The following is a 22,361-nucleotide window of genomic DNA, read 5'->3' as shown; positions in this document are numbered from 1 at the left end:
CAAATCCATAAAAAAGGAGCAGACTTACTGGTCTGATAGAGACTGGAGGAATCCCTGAGACTATGGCCATAAGACAGCTTTCTAACATGGAACTGAAGCTATTCCCAAAGACTGCCTTTCAGCCAATCAACAGACAGACCTACAAAAGAAGCAATAACACCCAAGAAGAATAAGCTTCTTAGAACAGTTAATCATATGAGACTAAAAGGCAAAAGCTGCCCAAAATCCAAGACGAGAAGGAAGGAAGGGGTAGAAAAACCAGATGAAAGACAACAGGGAACACAGGGCAGAAGTGGGAGAGTGCTGACACATTGAGGGGAGGGCAACCAATGTCTTGGAACATTTTGTGTACAAATTGTTGAATGGGAAACTATTTTACTCATTAAATCTTCAACTAAAGCACAATAAAATATTTTTTAAAAAAAGTAATGAAAAGAAAAAAAACCCAAAAACTCTAGACTGTGGATCACTGCAGGAAGAGGAACATTATATCCTTCGAAGTAGCTTCAATTTATTTGAAACTCAATTTAATTTTGACAATGTAATGTTTAATCTCTTTTAACTTCCCAAACGCTGGATGCTGAAAGGTTCAGTAGTGCCCTGTGTCTCCTCTGAACTGCTGGCCCAGGTGTTAATTGGCAAAGAAATTCAGTGCCAGCCTCCATGCAGTGTCTAAACATGCAGCGCAGGGACTTTTCGTTTCTTCATCTCTGTATGTTGCAATCTAAAAGGATACTAGATTAAGTGAAACCAGTAAATCGGCTTAGAAATACGAAAGACGTATCATAGTCTCAGTTCTCAGTTTGAAACCAGCTGCTCTCCAAATGCTATTTTCATGCAGATTCTATATTTTTTATCTCTCCATAGTGACTCCAGCTCACATGTAAATATCTGACACAGTAAGAACTGAGACAAATATTCCAAAAGACAGATGATCTAACTAAAAAACAGAAAGAAAATACAACTCACACATACGAAAAAAAAATCAAATGGACAATAAATATATGAAATGTATTTCATTACAGTAGAAATCAAAACATGAAAACACAATGAAATGCCAGTTCCCTCCTAGCCAAAAGTCACTTTATAAAAATATAAGATATATTGCAGTTCAAGGTTTAGGAAAGGTGTTTCATACATAGCCATGGGATTATAAATAGGTGTGCATTTTCTAGAAGCAACTTGCTAATAAAAAACCTTATTCTTAAACTCTTCTTTCTGTCTTCCCATCTCTCTTGGATTGTGCCAATGGAGGTGACAGTCATTGTTTCCTGGCATTATTCTTGCCCTTAGACACCTCATGAAGTCTCAAATCATAGATTGTTGTTGTTGTATGCCAGCCAGTCAATTCCGACTCATAGCAATCCCATGTGAGAGTAGAACTGCCAAGTAGGGTTTTCTTGGCTGTCATCTTTACTGAAGCAGACCGCCAGATCTTTATTCCACGGAGCTGCTGAGTGGGTTCTGAGTGGGTTAACATCGGACAGCTTAACTGTTTCACCACCAGGGCTCCTTACATAGATAAGTAGATAGGAAGATAGAAATATAGAAAGAAAGAAGGAAAGAAGGAAGGTAATAGATAAGTAGGTAGGTAGTAGATAAATACTCAAACATATTAGTTATCACTCACACTGATATGGGAAATCAAGAAATACTGACAGAGGGGAAAAAAAAAAGAGGTGCAGATAATAAGATGCAGAGGAGGTTCAAGGACCAGATTTTTCTTGAGCGAGGCATACATCCCAGCAGCTGACAAGTAGCTTGGTAAGTGCCAAATCTTACGTCATGGATTGAATTATGTCCCAAAAAACGTGTGTATCAATTTGGCTGGGCCAGGATTCCTGGTATTGTGTGGTTTTCCTATATGTTGTAAATCCTGCCTCTATGATGTTAATGAGGGAGGATGGGCGGCAGTTGTGTTAGTGAGGCAGGACTCAATTTACAAGACTGGATTGTGTCCTGAGGCAATCTCTTGAGATATAAAAGACAGAAGTGAGCAGTGAGACAGGGGGACCTCATACCACCAAGAAAGCAGTGCTGGGAGCAGAACGCGTCCTTTGGACTGGAGTCCCCGTGCAGAGAAGCTCCTAGTCTGGGGGAATACCGAAGAGAAGAAGGCCAACAGAGAGAAAAAGCCTTCCCCTGGAGCTGATGTCCTGAATTTGGACTTCTAGCCTACTTTAACTGTGAGGAAATAAATTTCTCTTTGTTAAAGCCATCCACTTGTGGTATTTCTGTTGTAGCAGCACTAGATAACTAAGACATCTTATTATCTTAATATTGCTTAAATATTGCCTCTAAGACCCAGAAATTTATCATAGAAAGACCAGTCCATCTCCCTCTCAGGATCACCAGTTCTAATGCCAGACTACAGAGATAAGAAAATTAATAGAGAGCTCCATTTGTTTTTAAATTTCTTTAAAGAAAAATCCTGGAAAAATTTCAAACCATAAAATTATGCATATACCTTTTGAACTCATAATCCTGCAGCTGGGAATTGATCTTAAGAAAATAATCATGTCTGTGCCCAATGAATAAACTAGAGTCATCACATATGAGTTTTTAACATTAGGGAATTGAGAACAGACAAAATTTCCCAAAATATAATCCTGATTAAATTCATTAATATATTAATCCACTTATTCATTCAATGATTATTGATTGAGTGCCTCCGATGTGCCAGGCACTTTCCTAGGTATTGGTATACATCAGTGAACAAGGCAGACAAAAATTCCTTCCATTGTGAAAATTAAATTTTTGGAGTTATTGTTAGTCTATGAAAAATGCTGGATACGCAAACATTCAAACTATATCTTAAAAGAAAATTTTAGCGAGATGTACTTCATGATTTGGCAAAATACTGTGTGTTTGTGTGTGTATAAAAGAAACACACAAAAAGTGAAGTCACTGCATTTACAACAGATTCACGTTATTTTTTTAAACTATTTTCCATCTTGATCAGAGCCAAGTTCCACTCCTTCAGATAAGGCAACACTTTCCCCCACACACTGAATTTTTCACAATGAATAAAATGATCTATTTTTAATTGTTAAATGTTAAAAATAACAGAAAAGATAACAGTGTGCTTTTGAGTGGAACACACATACACAATATACTTTCATATATACATTAGACTTAAATGTGATTTTTTTTATTTGATTCACACAAAAAATGCAGAGCACTCCATAAAGGAACAGTGCAGTATCATACAAGAATGACCATGGTAATTCTATATCTAAGTTTTATAAAAGATTCATATAAAAAAAGAAATTGACAAAGCTGAAGTAGGAAGCAGCACAATGTAAGGTTTGACTGCCAAGAATTTGTCAATTGCATGTCTTCAAATCCTGGTTATGCCATTTCTTGATTGTGAGACACTGGACAATCTTATCCTCTCTATGATCAGCTATTTCATCATAGAATGGTGGTCATAAAACATACCTCCTAAGTATTTTTAGATACTAAATGATAAAATACCCAATTTTTTTAACAAGGTACTTGGCACATATTAAGTGCTTGCTAAGTGATAGCTAATATTATTATCAAATTAAAACCAAGCAACATTACAACAAGAGGAAATAGAATTTTCATTAGAGTAAGAGTAAATAAATGGTCTAGCATTACAGAAGAAGTTGATTAAAAATGAAAATAATGTATATGAATTGGGACTTTAATTACTTAATACACCAATCAACTCTCGTATCCAACACCAATGTAAAGTGAAAGAGAACAATATTTATGGGAAAATATTGTAATATACTTGCTTCACATCTTCTCAGCTTTGTAATTAAGCTGGGGAAGAAATAAATGATAAGTTATTTTATGCTACATTTAGACTTTCAAGTTCTAATGACCTCAAACAAATAAAATGTAATTCTCAAACTCAACATTGCTCATAAAATCAGTTAAAAAGTTGTATTCTGGTGGCCCTCGTGCTTTTTCCCACTGAAGTTCTGTCATGAAAACTTGCACATTTTATTCAATTAGTTTTATTATAATGTATTTTCTATTTAATTCTCTTGTAAGATGGGTACTTTTTTGTGAAGGCCAACCGTTTATTTGATTACATGCTTAAGGTCTAACCTCTAGCTGCTTATGTCTGTCTTACACACTCCCTCTACTCCTGTTAAGATAAAAAGAAATAGAGGCGGTTAGATTTTATGCTAACCATTTGAAGACTGCCCAAGAGAGAAAGCAGCAGCAATAAAATGGTAATATTTAGGGCAATTTGTTTGATAACATCATACTCCTTGTCAGAATTTCAAAGGATCTCCCAGAATTTTACACCTAAAAGGATCAACTTGATCTTCAGTCATGGAGGTTGTATATAAGAAATTAATTTAATTCTCCAAATGGTTCTTAGACTAAAAGTCTTTGTATCACATTTTAACCCCTTATTGTTAATCTTCCAAGGTGAACAGCTAACAATCTGTGAGAATAAATATCTTAATTTCCAAACATAGGTATGCTCCAGTTCATGCAAATGCTTGAATTCTGTAGGCCAGAAAATGCTCCAGGCTTAGCTGTTGGTGTGAGAGACTCCATGTGTGGTAGGGGAAAAAAAAAAATCAAAAAACTAAAGTCACAATACAATCCAATCCCACTAACATCCCATTGTACATTATATAAAGATTAGACTATTCAAATATGCCGCATTCTTGTGGTAATTTATGGACTTAAAATGAATTATTGAGCTTGAGAGTACAAGAAGGCAAGAAACATACAGATGCACCTGCCGTGTATCTCCTTCCCTAGTTTCTGTGAAGAACAGGGACTTTAGAATTCAGAAGATGAGTGTGTTTTAGTTGTAAAATTTTCAATAAAAAAGAAGATGTTTGAATAATTTTTGCTAAGTGATGACAAGACAAAAGAATAGATGAGAGCTTAGCTATTTAACTGATATACTTGGCTGCCTGTAATATGTTACAGAAAATAATGGAACAATGGATCCTAAATCCAACTGATCATCAGAATTACCTGGAAAATTTTTCTATAAAATATTACTCCAACCTACCCCAGGCCTTCTATATTAGGATCTCCAGATGTCTCTTTTGCAATAGGGGAGTCTAATAATGAGTCAGGTTATGAATCCACTGGTCTAGAAAGAGACTTTCCTGTGCTTCCCATTGATTTCTCAAGATATCTAGTTTTATACTCAAGGTATGTTATTCTGATTTTTTAAAATAATTTTATTTTTAACTGATCAATTTTATCCTTCATTAATTTAGGATTTTTATAATTCTCTTGTTTTATTCCCACCACTCTTCTCTCAGTTTGTTCTACTGTGGTGGCTGTGTGTTGCTATGATGGCGGACGCTATGTTACTAGTATTTCAAATACTAGCAAGGTCTCCCATGGTGGACAGTTTTGGCAGAACATCCAGACTAACATTACCGAACCCTAGAAGGTAGGTGCTTGTCCGGAAAGCTCAGACTTGCCAATTATCTGGACACCATTCTTTGAGAAAGTAACTTCATTACAATGTGAAGAGCAAGGAAGTTCCTCAGATCCGGCTCCCTGACCTATGGGGAAGAAGGGCTTGTATGACTTGGGCAGCAAGATGGTGGCCCCGAAGGTGTACTAGGGAGGGAAAATTCTAGAAGGGTGGCCAGAAAACAGGAAGTAACAGGGTTCTTGCCCTATCTCTTGCTTCAGAATAGGGTCCAAGTGATGATTTTCCTTCTGATTCATTCCACCTGTTGCTGAGTCTGCTGTTGAAGTCAATTAGTAGTCACAGCTGGCCCATCTGTGCATGTGGGTGGGGTGGGCCAAATCTGGTTTGGGCTAGTTTAAAGACTAACGGAAATTTACTGGCATTCATAAGGTCAGGTTACACTAAGGTAAACTAGGAGGAAAGGCCTGGTGATCTACTTCTAAAAATGGTTGTTGTTAGGTGCACTTAAGTCAGCTCCTACTCATAGCAACCTTATGTATATGAGAATGAAATGTTGCCCAATTCTATGCTAACCTCATAATGTTTACTATATTTGAGCCCATTGTTGCAGCCACTGTGTCAATCCATTTCATTGAGTCTCCTTTTTTCTTTTTGCTGACCGTCTACTTTACCAAGCATCATGTCTTTCTCCAATGATTGTTCCCTCCTGATGACATGTCCAAAGTAAGCAAGAAGAAGTCTCTCTATTGTTGTTTCTAAGGAGCATTCTGGCTATACTTCCTCTAAGACAGATTTGGTGATTTTTCTGGCAACCAGTATAGTCAATATTCTTTATTAACACACAGTTAGTATGTATCACTTCTTCAGTCTTCCTTTTTCATTGTCCAGCTTTCACATGCATATAAGTCCACTGAAAATACCATGGCTTGGGTCAGGCACACATTAGTCATTAAAGTGATATCTTTGCTGTTTTAACACTTTAAATAGGCCTTTTGCAGCAAATTTTCCCAAGGCAATACTCCTTTTGATTTCTTTCTTGCTGCATCCATGAGCAATGATTGTTGATCCAAGAAGAGTGAAATTCTTAGCAACTTCAATTTCTTCACCATTTATCATGGTGTTGTTTATTGGTCCAGTTGTAAGGATTTTTGTTTTCATCAATTAGTCAATGAAAACCTTATGGATCACAATAGAACATTGTCTGATTTGCTTGCTTTAGAGAAGTCATCAGGAAGGATCAATCCCTGGAGGAAGACGTCATGTTTTTTGAAATAGAGGGCCAGCTAGAGCTAGTGAGAACCTCAGTGAGATGGATTGGGAACTAGCCACAAGGATGGACTCCAACATTTCTTTCTGTTATCACCATGAATCAGAGTTCACTCTACAGCAGCTATCTATCTCTGTTTATTCACCCATATATTTAAAAAAAAAAAAGTTTTATTAAATACATTTAAATGTCTTTGATCATGACCTTAAGAGTTTAAAATCTATGTTGCCCTTGTGGTGCCATGGTTTAAGCATGTGGCTGCTAACCTAAAGGTCAATGGTTCAAACCCACTAGCTGCTCTGCAGGAGAATGTTGTGGTAGTCTGCTTCTGTAAAGAAGTACAGCCTTGGAAATCCTATGGGGCAGTTCTACTCTGTCCTAGAGGGTTGCTATGAGTCCTAATTGACTAAGCAGCAATGGGTTTGTTTTTGTTTTCTTTTTTTGGTATACCTCACCAAGCATGGGTGACTGTATTAAAAATATCTGATCTAATGAATTTATTTTCTTGGAGTCAATTTCTATGGAAGTTGAAAGTTGTACATTGCCTGGATTCATGTGGACTAAAACTGGATCCTTTCTGTGAGCTCCTCATTACTCAGAGAATAACTAGGTGATTTTAATAAACATAAATAAGCCTTCATAAGTGTTCATTAATCGAGCAAATGCATAAATCTATTAACTTTCTACAGTTTATTATTAATAATTTATTGGTTCTGTACTGACGTGCTTACCACTGTACAATAGTTTTTACTGTGTATACCACAAGAAGAATACAATATTATACTCAATTGCTTTTAAGAAGTAAATAGATAGACCAGATTTTTTTTTTTTTTGGCTTGTTTTATTTTTGTTTGCTTGTTTGTTGTTGTTACTTTGTTTCTTTTTTGTTTTTTGACTGATCTATGACCTCGTTTAATTTGTAAACAGACCTTCCTACTATCCATTTATTTACAACCCTGACTCCAACCTCAATCGAGATATCATAGCTGAGCAGTGGATTAAAAATAATGAAACTTGGGAGAAAAAGACATATTTAAAATTATTTGTTTTTATTTTAGCTAATACTTATATTGTGCTTGTTGTTGTTGTTAAGTGCCGTCAAGTCACTTCTGAATCATAGTGACCCTGTGTACAATAGAACAAAACACTACCCAGTGCTGTGCCATCCTCATAGTCGTTGTTATGCTTGCTGTGTGCCGGTTAAGCACATGCAGAATGAAGAGATAAAAGTCCAGACCAATGCACAGAAAAAGATAAACAACAGTGATAGCTCTTTGAATTCCTACAACTTCTCAGTTTCTGTCTCTAGTTTCTCTTGGAGCCTGAGTATACGAAATTTTCTGCCACTGTTTTCAGTGAGATAGCCTTTATGCTTATAATGAAGCTTCTTAAAACCCACCTAGCTTATTCAATTATTTATTTATTTAAGCAAGTTTATTTTAATAAAATAATGTTTAAAGCTAAACCTGAAATGAGGCGGGTCACATAGTACAGCTCCTCCCTCAGAAATTGCTCATGAATTTTGGAAATTATATACATACATATATATATATATATATTTGTATGTGTGTATATACACACATATGCACAATGACTATATAGATAGTGAGATGTACCTTAAAGATTCAAGTGTACCAGAAAAGTAAGATTATTAAAGAAGAGGTTGTACATACTTTAGTGCGCTAAATTTTGCTAACCTTTTTTTTTTTTTAATCACCTGAAGAAAGCGATATGGACTACTATTTGGGAATCTGGAGTATCATTCTTATGTTTCTTGTGACCTTAGTTGTACCTTAACATCCTTGCCATTCTTCTGTCTACAAAAAGCAGTTGTCCATAATTACGACTCTAACTACTGCATACTCATTTTATAATAATAAAAAGTAATATATAACATGAATTCATAGATTTGGAAATCATTTTTATTTGAGAAAGTTGGAAAACAGCTAACTGATATTAAAAAAAAAAAAAAATGATTAGTACCGTTCAGCCACCGATTGGACAGCTCCATAAAACAAAACGGGACTAATGAGGCACAGCAGTCCAGGGACAAGGCCTAGAAGGCAGGAGGGGACAGGAAAGCTGCTGATAGGGAACCCAAGGTTGAGAAGGGACAGTGCTGACATGTCACGGGTTGTTAACCATTGTTATAAGGCAATATGTGTACTAACTGTTGAATGAGAAACTATTTGTTCTGTAAACTTTCATCTAAGGTACAGAAAAAAAAAAAGAATTATCTATGTGAGATCAAATTGACAACAACAACTCAAAAGGTTTGATGGGAAGCTTAGGGGCCAGTGAGTTGAGGATAATGGTGATGGAATAATTTGGAAAAGGAGAGTGAGAATAGCAGGACAACTGGAAGAATGTAATTGATGACACTGAACTGTACATGTAGATATATCTGAAATGGTGTACCTTTGGCTATGTATATTTTCACCAAAATAAAAAAGGTCCTCCAAGGTCGAGAAGGGAGAGTGTTGACATGTCATGGGGTTGTTAACCAATGTCATAAAACAATATGTGTACTGACTGTTTAATGAGAAACTATTTGTTCTGTAAACCTTCACCTAAAGTACAATAAAGAAAAAATTTTTTAAAATGATTACTAAGTGTCTAATTGTGAGAATTTCTGAATTTATCCTCCATGCTATAATTTTTAATCCCTCTTATACACCAGAAACTTTTGTTATATTGTTTTATATTTTCACAGTTTTATGTATTTTATGGGAGAGAAAACTAAAGCCAAAACAGTCTCAATAATTTATTCAAGTCTATATAGAATTGAACTCAACTTGTACCAATTTCATAGTACAAAATTTCTTCATTATGTCATTCTGGCTTATCTGTAATCATACCTACTTTTCCACAAAATTAAAAAAAAAAAAAAAGTCAATAAGAAAATGTCTTAGACCTGTATAACTACTTGGAATTTACAGAAGCATCTTTACAATATTTCTTGTTTAAAAGAATTTCAGTAAACTTGTTGTTTATTCAATATAACAAAAGTGTTTTATATTCTTTTGGAACATATAAGTTCTAATGAACAATGAGATTCAAACATGTATCTTAAGCACTGACAACAGGCCAAAAAGATTAAAACCCAGTGGATAAACAGACTATAGACAAGTCAAGGCTCTTGAAAGGCAGGAATCTTGCAAAAAAAAAAAGGAAAGAATAGGTTTCTTACTTGACAAATACTGGTTTGCTATTAAAAATAATAATAATAATAAGGATGAATGGAAGGAATCTCTTGTAAATATTTTGGTAGGTATTTTATAAATTGGAAATATTCTAGAGTTAGTAAAGGAGACAATACATGATAAAATATTGTTACAGCTATATTAATTTGTGGTGACCAAGTATTAATAACAACAAAACAAACAAAAACCCAGGTATTTTAAACAGTACTAGAGGAAATATCCGTTTACACATTAAGTACCATAGGCAAAAAAAAAACAAAAAAACAGAAAACAAAACCTCTACATAGAATTCTCTTTGGCAGAAATGTACCCACTCAAAAACATTGTATAGGTACCTCTTCTGTGTTGCAAACCACAGTGGAAGCCTATAGTCCTGAATTTTGTGATCCACAGGCATGATTTAACTGGTCCTCAACTCTGTTTGGAAACCCTGGTGGTGTAGTGGTTAAGAGCTATGGCTGCTAACCAAAACGTTGGCAGTTCAAATCTACCAGATGCTTCTTAGAAACCCTATTGGGCAGTTCTACTCTGTCCTATAGGGTCACTACTAGTTGGAATCAACTCGACAGCAACGGGTTTAGTTTTTGGTTTTTTCAGCTCTGTTTGTACAGATTCATTAATCCCATATGCTCTCTGATGAATCTATCTTACACCATCTGGTTAAAAACCACTAGCACTTTCCTTTAAAACACTTGCTGTCAGAATTTGTCCTTACTTTATTACAGGCTTTCCTATTTTTAATCGTTACATATGTTTTCAACATTTCACTTTTCTGGTCTATTATATTCCATTTATATTTCATTATGATCCCCATCTGTCTATCATATCTTCACGTCATGTCTACTGTTTTCTGTAATAGTTTCATTCTGCCCTTTATTGAAGTGTCAGTTTTACGCTTCCTACTTTAATCAATATCTGTTTAGAAACTATTTATATTTCTTCAATGGATGGCTTTGGTGTATAGAAGTTTTGTCATTTATTACTATAAACTCTGATTTCATGTACCTATTTTTCTAGATGTCAACCTTCTATCAGTGTTCCAAAGCATCTTATTTTACATCTGTTCAGACAATAATTTTAAATATAATGTCTGTCTTCCTAGAAAATATCATTTCAACAGTCAGCATATTCTGAAAGCTTTTTCTCCCAAATTACAAAGTTTGAATAAATTTCTGAAGTAGCTCTAGAGCAGAAAATATATCTTAGAAAATAATCTAGTTTATGTAAGGATTTCTGAGGCTTCCAATGATTTTCTCAAAAGTTGTCACAGTATTACATCAATGATGACCACAAATGCAAGCCTTACTCAGAGTATGCAGGAAAATGGAAGCTATTACTCACTTTCCAGATATGTCAATTTGCCATTAAAAAAAATTTTAATGAAAATATAGAACAACACCTATTATTTTTCCCATACAAAAATGTACACATACATTGTTATGTGACTCTAATTGCTCTCCCTATACTGTCACAGCACACTCCTCCCTTCTGTCCCTGATTCCCCATGTCCAATCAACCAGCTCCTAACCCTCTCTGCCTTCCCATCTCACCTCTGAACAGAAGCTGCCCGTTTGGTCTTTTGTATCTATATACTTGAGCTAAGAAGCACACTCCTCATGAGAATCACTTTATGTCCCACAGTCCAGTCCAATCCCTGCCTGAAGAGTTGGCCTCGGAAATTGTTTTAGTTCTGGGCTGATAGAGAATCCAGGGGCCATGCTTTCTGGGGTAAATCCAGTCTCAGTCAGGCCATTAAGTCTGGTCTTCTTACTAGAATTTGAGCTCTGCACCCCACCTTTCTCCTGCTCCATCAGAGACTCTCTGTTGTGTTCCCTGTCAGGGTGGTCACTGGTGGTAGCTGGGCACCATCTAGTTCCTCTGGTCTCAGGCTGATGAAGTCTCCGGTTTATGTGGCCCTTTCTGTCTCTTGGGCTAATACTTTCCTTGTGCCTTTGGTATTCTTCATTCTCCTTTACTCCAGGTGGTTGGGACCAATTGATGCATCTTAGATGGCTGCTTGCACGCTTTTCAGACCCCAGATGCCACTTGCCAAAGTAAAATGCAGAACATTTTCGTAATAAGCTTTGTTATGTCAGTTGACCTAGATGTCCCCTGAAAGCATGGTCCCCAGACTCCCGCCCCTGCTACTCTATCCCTCAAAGTGTTTGATTGTATTCAGGAAACTTCTTAGCTTTGGTTTAGTCCAGTTGTGCTGATTTCCCCTATAGAAAGTGCTGTCCTTTTCTTCACCTAAGATAATTCTTATCTACTATCTAGTTAGTAAATAACCCTCCCCCTCCATCCCCACCCTCGTAACCATCAAAGAATGTTTTCTTCTGTTGAACAACACATAGTCTAACCATGTCTTGTCTTAAGCATATTTGTCTGTAATCTCTGCATTCTTAGAATATGCTTGCTTTCAATATTAATTGCACCTCTGCTTTTCACACACATGGAGAGCTGGTGGCTCTGTGGTTAAGCATTCAGCTGCTAACCAAAACTTTGGCCGTTTGAATTCACCAGCCGCTCCTTGGAAACCCTATGGGGCAGTTCTACTCTCTCTTATAGGGTCGCTAGGAGTTGGAATCAACTAGATGCAAAGAGTTTTGGTTTCACACACAGCCATGAACATGTGAGGAGGGTAAGTAAGGTACCTGTGGGAAAAATGAGAATAGTAGTCCTATTTGCACAAGAAACATTTGCCCCTCATCTGGCATGACTTAAGACTGACAATGTAGCACACCGAGTCGAAGGGTCTAAGAGCCCTGGTGGCGCAATGGTTAAGAGCTCACGCTGCTGAACAAAAGATAAGCAGTTGTTATCCACCAGTTGCTCCTCGGGAACCCTACAGGGTAGTTCTGCTCTGTCTTATCGGGTCGCTATGAGTTGAATCGACTCAACGGCAATGAGTTGGGTTTTATTAGCATTAGCATTGTAAGGAGCCCTGGTGGCACTCAGTGGTTAAGCAATTGGCTGCTAACTAAAAGGCTGGCAATTCGAATCCACCCAGTAGCTCTGTGGGAGAAAGACATGGCAATCTGCTTCCATTAAGACTATAGCCTAGGAAACCCTATGGAGCAGTTCTACTTTGTCGCATGTATTTGCTATGAGTCAAAATTGACTCGATTGTAGCAAACAACAACAACATTAGCATTGTGGAGCAATAGAATCAAAAGCCCTCAGACATGATAGATACTGCCACCCTTGAGGAATGACATGTTGTAGGGAGCCTGCAGAGTAGGTGAGCTAACTGTCCTGGATGCCAACAGCTAAAGGACACTTGTCACTACCTCAACCAGCCTCAGGTACTGTAAAACAGTGGTTTTAAATGAAAAGTGAATTTGTCATCCAGCAGACATTTGGCAATATTTGCACACATTTTTAGTTGTTACTACTGGGGGAGGGGAGATTTGTTACTGGCATTTAGTGTATAGAGGCCAGGGATGCTTCTAAATATTCCACAATGCACAAAGTAGCCACCCTCCCCCCCCACACACGCACACATACACAACAAGGACTATCTGGTTTAAGATGTTAATAGTGTTGAGGCTGAGAAACCCTACTGCAGACTCAAGGCAACACTTTGGTAGGAACATGAATGAGCAAGAGCCAAGAAATGGGTTCATGTAAAATAATTAAACCTGTAGGTCAGCAGTGGATTGTTAGTAGCCCAGACTCCTGAATTTGTCCGATCTCCAGTGCAAGTGAGAGTCACCCCAAATCAGCATGTCAGCACCATACTGGGGCCCAATCTCAGGCAATCCTGAGAGGAAATATTGACCAGTGGTAACAATCCACTCACAAGGCTGCCCTTTTGAAACTGGGCCCTGGTCACAAGGCCACTGGACAATTTCAAGGGTCTAAGACCAAGAGTTTCTCATAAAATCTTATCCACCCCATGCATGTAGAGGTCAAGAATCAAAGACAGTTCTAAAGGAGAGGAACAGATACCAGGGTCCAGGTAGGCCATGATTCCTACTGAGGATGCCCTCCTCGAAAGATACTGCCATCCTGGCGAATCTAGACACTAGAGGGAAGTTTAGAACATTTTGAGGAAGGTACTTCAAAGTTCAAGCCCCAGAGTCATGAGCCCTGCTACTGATTCTCCTTTTGTCTTCCTGCCAGACAATATGTCTTATCTTGATACCTACAGTGTACTCCTCCTAACTGCTTTCTCAAAGTCACATTTCAAACTCTTACTCAGTTCTTTTCATTTCAGTAAGAATAAACTCCCTGAAATTATTAATTACTTAATTCTGCTTAAGGTTATTCAACAGCTTGCCACTTTTCTCAGAATTAAAATCAAAATCCTTAATCTGACTTGTAAGACTCGAAACTGTTGCCTAACATTTTAGTCTTATATCTCGCATCTCTCTCTCTCTCTTTCTCTCTGTTTTCTCACCATACAGAATTTCTTTGTATTCTTTAATGAATCATGCTATTTTTTACTAGGAGCTTTTCTAGAAGCTAAAAAGTTGTCCACCACCCACTGAATCTCCTTTATCTGACCTGGAGGTTTCTTCTAATAGGCACTCTTGCCAGAAGTTTTCATTTTTTTCCAGACTAAGTTAGGTCCAACTCTACACATATTTGTAGCATTTTAATGTATCATTCATATCCTTTTCAATTACTTGGTTAGTGCCTATATGGCCATTACTTGTCCCCTTTAGACTATATGTTCCACAAGAGCAGAGGCTAAATATGTCCTGCTCACTATGCTATCCCCACAGGCAGTATGGAACCTAACATGTGGTAACTGGATAGTTAATAATAGTTGTAGGCTAAATAGATGAGTGAAAAATATCTCCTCTATCCAAGTTATTATCTAATAACTACTTTTAGTTCAGAATTTATGAAAAACTTCAAGCATACAAAATATATAGATGAAAAAAATATGAACTCTGAATTCCCATCACCAAGATCTAATAATTGTTTATAATGTTGTATTTACTTCATATATTTTTGCTCTGATATTTTAAAATAAAATTACTCATGATATCTAAACCCAAAATATTTCAGTATTAAGATCAAAAAGCAAAGAAATCGTAGTATATAACCTGATCACAATACTATAGTTGCATCTAAAAAATAAATAACAATAATGCCTTAATATATTAAAATCTAAGTCCAAATTCCCATCTCTCTAGATTTTCCAAAAACATCTTTAATTGGTTTGTTCAAATCCATACTTAATCAAATCCAAAGATTGCATTTAGTTGTTATGTCTGTTAAATCTCTTTAATATCAATAGGGCCATGCTTTTTCATGCCGTCAACTTATTGAAGAAACCAACCAAACGTCCTATCAAATGTCCCACCTTCTGAATTTGTCTAATTGATTTCTTATGTGTCTTTTAAAGGGTTCTTCTTTTCTTGTATTTAATGTTAACTGGAAGTTAGATCTAGAATCTTGCATAGTGTATTTGTTTCCTAGAGCTGCTGTCTTAATTTCTTTGTGATGCCATGACAGAAATACCACTAGTGGCTTTAACAAACAGAAATTTATTTTCTCACAGTTAGAGGATAGAAGTCCAAATTCAGGGCATCAGTACTAGGGAAAGGCCTTCTCTCTTTGTTGGCTCTGGGGGAAAGTCTTTGTCTCTTTTCACCTTCTTTTCCTTTGTTCCTTGGTTATCTTTGTGTGAAATGGCATATGTCTTCACCCATCTGTGTTTGCTTACTTCTATGCTAATATGTTTTTTTTTTTTTTGGTTTTGTTGTTGTTGTTGAGAATATACATAGCAAAACATACACCCCAAATCAACCGTTTCTACATGTACAGTTCAGTGACACTGATTACAGTCTCCAAATTGGGTACCTATTTTCACCCTTCTTTTTGAGTTCTTCCTCACCCATTAACATAAACTCACTGCCACCTAAAGTTCTGTTATGGACTGAGTTGTGTCCCAGAAAAATATATGTCAACTTAGTTAGGCCATGATTCCCAGTATTGTGTGGTTGTCCTCCATTTTGTGATTGATGTAATTTTCCTATGTGTTGTAAATTCTAATCTCTACCTGTGGTTAATGAGGCAAGATTAGATTATATTAAAGAGGATTAAGGTGGAATGTAACATCCTTACTAAGGTCACTTCCCTGATCCAATGTAAAGGGAGTTTCCCTGAGGTGTGGCCTACATCACTTTTATCTTACAAGAGATAAAAAGAAAGGGATATTATCAGTTAATATCACCAAGAAAGCAGCACCTGGACCAGAGTGTGTCCTTTGGATCTGGAGTCCCTGAGCCTGAGAGCTCCTAGACCAGGGGAAGATAGATGATGAGGACCTTTCTCCACAGCTGAGGGAGAGAGAGGGCTTTCCCCTTGAGCAATGCCCTGAATTTGAACTTCTAGTCTACTGGACTGTGAGAAAATAAATTCTGTTTGTTGAAACCATCCACTTGTGGTATTTCTGTTATAGCAGCACTAGACAACTAAGACAGGTTCCTATCTAATCTTTTGAGTTGCTATTGTTACTTTGATCCCATATAAATAGTTCTTAAAAAAGCATAATTCTCAAGGTGCACATTTTTTAATAGTTAAGTTAGACTACTGTTTGGTTTTAGGAAGAACTTCAGGGGATATTTTTGGTTTAAGGTTTAAAGATTATCTCTGGGAAATAGTTTCAGGGGTTCATCCAACCTCCATGGCTTCAGAAAGTGTAGAGTCCATGAGAATTTTAAATTCTGTCCTTAATTATCCCCCTTTTGATCAGGATTTTTCTATAGAACCTTTGATCAACCGTTTAATAATGGTAGCTGGGCACAATCCAGTTCTTCTGGTCCTGTGGCAAAGGAGGTAGTTGTTCATGGAGGCAATAAGCCACTCACTCTATATTCCCTTCCTATTTCTGACTATCCTTCTTCCTCTGTTGTTCCAGGCAAACAGAGACCAAATATCATGACTTACATGGCTGTTTGCAAGTTTTTAAGACCCCAGGCACTATGCAGCGAACTACGGGGTAGAACAAAAGCACTAAACCAATTATTAGGCCAATTAACTGGGATGTCCTATGTAATCATGATCCTAAACTTCCAAACAAAGGACCCAAATCCCTTGAGGTTTTTGATTGTACATAAGCAGTCTCAGGTGCTACTCTTTTTCTTTTTTGTCTTTTTTCATTGGCATAAATATATCTATCACACAACTTTTGCCAATTCACCTTTTTACAGGTGTAGAACTTATTGACAGCAATTACAGTAATTGGCTGTGCAACCCTACCCTTATCCAATGCAATTTTTTCATCACTATTAACCACCCCCCACCCCCACCTCTTTCCCTCTCTCTCCTTCTCCTGGTAACCACTAATAAACTTTTGTCTCTATACAGTTGTCTTTTCTTGTCTTTTTATATAAATGAGGTCATACAATATTTATCCTTTTGTGATTGACTTATTTCACTCATTGTTATGTCTTGAAGCTCCATCCACGTTGTAACATGCAAAACCTGCTGTTGTCAAGTCGATTCCAACACCTAGGGAGCCTTTAGGACAGGGTAGAACTGCCCCGTAGGGTTTCAAGGCTGAAATCTTTATGGAAGCAGATTGCAAAATTTTTCTCCCGAGGAACAAGTTTTAGGTTAGAACCACTGACCTTTCAGTTAGCAGCTGAGTGTCTAACCACTGCAACACCAGGGCTCCTATAGCATGCTAATCTACTCTTTTCATACCTCAAAAATGACTGGCTTAAGACATACTTTACACTGATAGGGGCCTCATTAACACAGCAAAGAAAATCCTATTCAGAAATGGTATTACATCCACAAGAACAGTGCTTAGGATTCCAACACATATTTTGGGGGGACACAATTCAATCCATAACAGCTTCCATAATAAATTATCACAAACTTGGTGACTGAAAGCAACAGAAATTTATTCTCTCACAGTTCTGGAGGCCAGAGTCTGAAATCAAGGTGCCAGCAGGTTTGGTTCCTTCTGGATGCACTGTGAGAGAATCTTTCTTTGCCTCTCAGATTCTTGTGGCTATAAGCATTGCTTGGCAGCATAACCATCTTAACAAGGGTCTTCACATGGCCTTCCCATATGTCTATGTCTCAAATCTCTCTGCCTTTCTATTATAAGGGTTTGAGACCTACTATAAACTCAGTTTGATCTCGTCTACTTTCTTAACTTATTTACATCTACAAATACCCTTTTTCCAAATAATGTTACTTTCATAGGTTCCATAGGTGAGGACATAGACATAGCTTTTTGGGCTGCTATTCAACACCCAAGACTTGAGTTGCAATATTAAAGGATTCTACAGGTAAAATGTTGAAAGATGCAGGAAGCATCAAAAGAAGATGGAAGGAATACACAGAGTCACTCTAACAAAAAGAATTGGTCAATGTTCAACTGTTTCAGGAGCTAGCATATGATCAAGAAGTGGAGGAAAAAGTCCTAGCTGCCCTGAAGGCATTGGCAAAAAGCAAGGCTCCAGGAAATGTTGGAATACCAATTGAGATGTATCAACAAACATACGCAAAGCTGGAAGTGCTCACTCATCTGTGCCAAGAAATTTGGAAGACACTTACCTGGCCAACCGACTGAAAGAGATTCACATATATATACACACCTCTTCCAAAGAAAGGTGATCCAACCGAATGAAGAAATTATGGTGAAGGTAATTCAAAAATAGTTGCAGCAGTACATCAACAGAGAATTCAAGCCATATTCAGCAGAGGATGTGGAATAAAGTATATCATTGCTGATGTCAGATGGATCTTGGCTGAAAGAAGAGACTATCAGAAAGATATTCACCTGTGTTTTATTGACTATGTAAAGGCATTCGACTGTACAGATCATAACAAATTATGGATAACATTGTGAAGAATAAGAATTCCAGAATACTTAATTGTGTTCACCAGGAACCTGTGCATAGAACAAGAGGCACTCATTCGTAGAGAACAAAGGGGTACGGCATGGTTTAAAATCAGGAAAGGTGTGTGTCAGTGTTGTATCCTTTCACCATACCTATTCAATCTGTATGCTGAGCAAATAATTCAAGAAGCTGAACTATATGAAGAAGAATCCTGGCATCAGAATTGGAAGAAGACTCTTTAACAACCTGTGATATGCAGATGTTACAAACTTGCTTGCTGAAAGTGATGAGAGCTTGCAGCATTTACTGATGAAAATCAAAGACTACAGCCTTCAGTCTGGATTATACCTTAACATAAAGAAAATAAAAGCCCTCATAACTAGACCAATAAGCAGTGTCATGGTAAACTGAGAAAAGATTGAAGTTGTAAAGGATTTCATTTTACTTGGATCCACAATCAACATCCAAGGAAGCAGCAGTCAATAAATCAAATGATGCATTGCACTGGGTAAATCTACTGAAAAAGACTTCTATAAAGTGTTAAAAGGCAAAGATGCCATTTTAAGGTGTAAGGTGAGATGGACCCAAGACATGGTATTTTCAATCACTTCATATGCATGTGAAAGCTGGACAATGAATAAGGAAGACTAAAAAGAATTGATGCCTTTGAATTATGGTGTTGGCAAAGAATACTGAATATACCATGGACTGCCAGAAGAATGAACAAGTCTGTCTTGGTAGAGGTACAGCCAAAACTCTCCTTAGAAGTACATCTAATGTACTTTGGACATTTTATCAGGAGGGACCCGTCCCCGGAGAGGGACTTCATGCTTGGTAAAGAGTGAAAAAGAGAAGACCCCCAACAAGATGGAATGACACAGTAGCTGCAACAATGGACTGAAGAGCATAGCAACAATTGTGAGGATGGTGCAGTGCCAGGCAGTGTTTCGTTCTGTTATATATAGGTTCAGTATGAGTCGGAATGGACTTGACTGCACCTAACAACAGCAACAACATTCAATACACTACAGTTAGCTTCAGATTAACGTTTTTTTTGCTAAAAATACTTCACTCTATACTCTAATGCATGAGCATGCACTTAATGTCCAACTGCACTATAATTATTGTTGTTAAGAATTATCAGCAGGTTAAAGGACTCTCAATTATCAGATATTTAAGCCATTAGTGAAATATTTAAACCATTAGAATAATTCAATGGACTGATTAAATCTTCACTGAATAAATTTTACTTAAGTTTCTTATTTTACATTGCAAGCCTCCCTATTTCAAGTTGTCACTGAATACTTTAAATAAATAAATAAATAAATTCACTGAAATTACCTGTTATCAGAATCTTTGGGATATTCATGTAAAAGGATTCAAAAAGACTAATGTGAAATCATAAAATTTATGAGATATAAAATATAAATTCAACAAGTAAATGGACAGATATACTATAGTAAAAAATCAGAATATGGAGTTCTGGTAAAAAGGCGCTCTAGGCAGAAGCACCACGACGTCCCTCCACAGCAAAGATCCGAAAAACTGAGCCGAACAGAGAATACAATAATCCTGAAACCCTAAAACATCAAATGAAGAAATAAAGAACTCAGCCAAGCACCAAATGGAGTGAGAAACTGACAAAGAATGGAGAGTAAGGAGAGATTCATAAAGAGGTCCTCTACCAGCTAATGCAGTGTGGATCCGCCATCTTGGACTCCTATCGGAGACCAGCAAACAGGGGGTATGAGAAAGCAGCCTCAGGGAGCATCCAGTGGGAGACAAAACGACCGGTAATTTGTGTTATATGCTTTCCCACCCCCCGCCCTTCTTCACCCTGACTCCGCCTCCTCTGCCTCCCGCGGCCACAGTATCTTGACCGGGAAACACCAGCTGCTTGGATTTCACACACCTGAACGGGCTGGCTCTCTGAGTGCCATTTGTTGGCTGCTGGTGTTGCTTTTTTCTGCTTCTTTTGATTTCTTCCTCACCTCTCACCACCTCCCCCTCCTTTCGCTCAAATGCCATCGTGTGCCATCTTTGCTTCTTCTTGAGGGGCTGCAGAGCTCCGGTAATTTGTGATATAGCCTTTCCCACTCCCTACCCTTCTTCACCCACACTCAGCCTCCTCTGCTTCCTGCGGACACAGTCTCTTGTCCGAGAAACACCAGCCCACACTAGCTGGCTCTCTTAGTGCCATTTGTTGGCTGCCAGTGTTGCTTTTTTTTCTGCTTCTTTTGATTTCTTCCTTACCTCTCACCACCTCCCCCTCCTTTCGCTTAAATGCCTAGCTCCGTGTGCCATCTTTGCTTCTTCCTGAGGGGCTGTGGAGCTCCGTTCGAGTGTAGAGCTGCTTCCCGATCTGGGCTGCCGTGCTGGTGGGATCCCGGGGCTTTTGTTCGTTTGTTTGTTTTGAATTGTTCGTATGTTTTCTTTTCCTTCTCTTGAGTTGGGAGCACTTTCTGGCCAGGCAGTGCTGCGTGGCAAGGAGACTTCCCCCTCGGCTTGCACAGACGTGCAGAGGGATCCCTGAGGGCATCTCTTTATTCGTTGTTGTTTTTTTTTCCTGCTGTTTTGGGGGCATTTCTTGTTTTTTTTTTTTTTAATTTCTTTTGTTTTCTTTTCCCTCTTTTTCCCGTTTTGTCTTTCTTCATTGCTCAGTTTCTCGTCTCTCTATATCTTCCTTCTCTTTCTGTTCCCTGAATACCTGGTGTTGTATACCTCTACGCCTTCTAGCCAGACTGGACTGCAACACCTGAGAGAAACTTCTGCAGACCACATAGATGCACCAGTGGGATCCCTGGGAACTTTGCAGTTCTTTAACCTTTCTGATTTTTATATAGTTATTCTTTTCTTTTCTTCCTCTTCCCCTTTCTGTTTTTCTCCATTTCATAGTCTGTCATCTCTCCACTCCAACGGCAAGCTCCTCTAGCATTCTTTTTTGTTTGTTTGTATGTTTTTGGCTCCTGTTCCTCTCCTCTCTCCCATGTCCATCTTAGCCCCACACATAACAATCTCCCTGCTGCATCCTGCCTACCTGCACCATGTGCTTGACATCACACCACCAAGCAGCACAAGGCATGGCCTACTGGAACCTGCCCTGCACCGATTACTGACCCACTCTGGTGGCTGTAGTAAGTGCCACAAAAAACCCATCCCAGTAACACCTCTTTAGCTAGACCTGCCCTGCCGCACCATAACTGAGTGACTGATCCTGCCAATTGCAGAAGGAGGCAAAAAACATTGTGCCCACAGATAAGCAAACAACAAAGAGCACATAGTCCGACTGTTCAGACATAGTCAATTTTTTTTTTTTTTAAAAAGGGACTAAACAAACAAATCTACAATCAATAAATGAGAAAAATAACTACTGAATGCCCAGAAGACAGCAGACAGTATCAAAACATTTACAAAAACAGGACAGGATTGTTCCAGTAAGTGTCAAAAATAAAACATCAGATGACTCCCCTGTGGAAGAAAATGCACTAGAACTACTGACAGGGAATTCAAATCTCTAATACTCAGAATTCTTCAAGAGGTGAGGCAAAAAGCTGACAAATATGAGGAAAAAATAGACAAATTCATAGAAAATACAGACAAAAAATTGGAAGAATTCAGGAAAATAATGCAGGAACAAAATGCCAAAATAAATTCACAACCAGAAATTATACAAAGACAAC

Source organism: Trichechus manatus, unplaced genomic scaffold (assembly GCF_000243295.1).
Source record: "Trichechus manatus latirostris isolate Lorelei unplaced genomic scaffold, TriManLat1.0 scaffold00101, whole genome shotgun sequence".
NCBI classification, from domain to species: domain Eukaryota; kingdom Metazoa; phylum Chordata; class Mammalia; order Sirenia; family Trichechidae; genus Trichechus; species Trichechus manatus.
The sequence above is the reverse complement of the archived record's forward strand: the minus strand, read 5'-3'. Positions refer to the sequence as shown.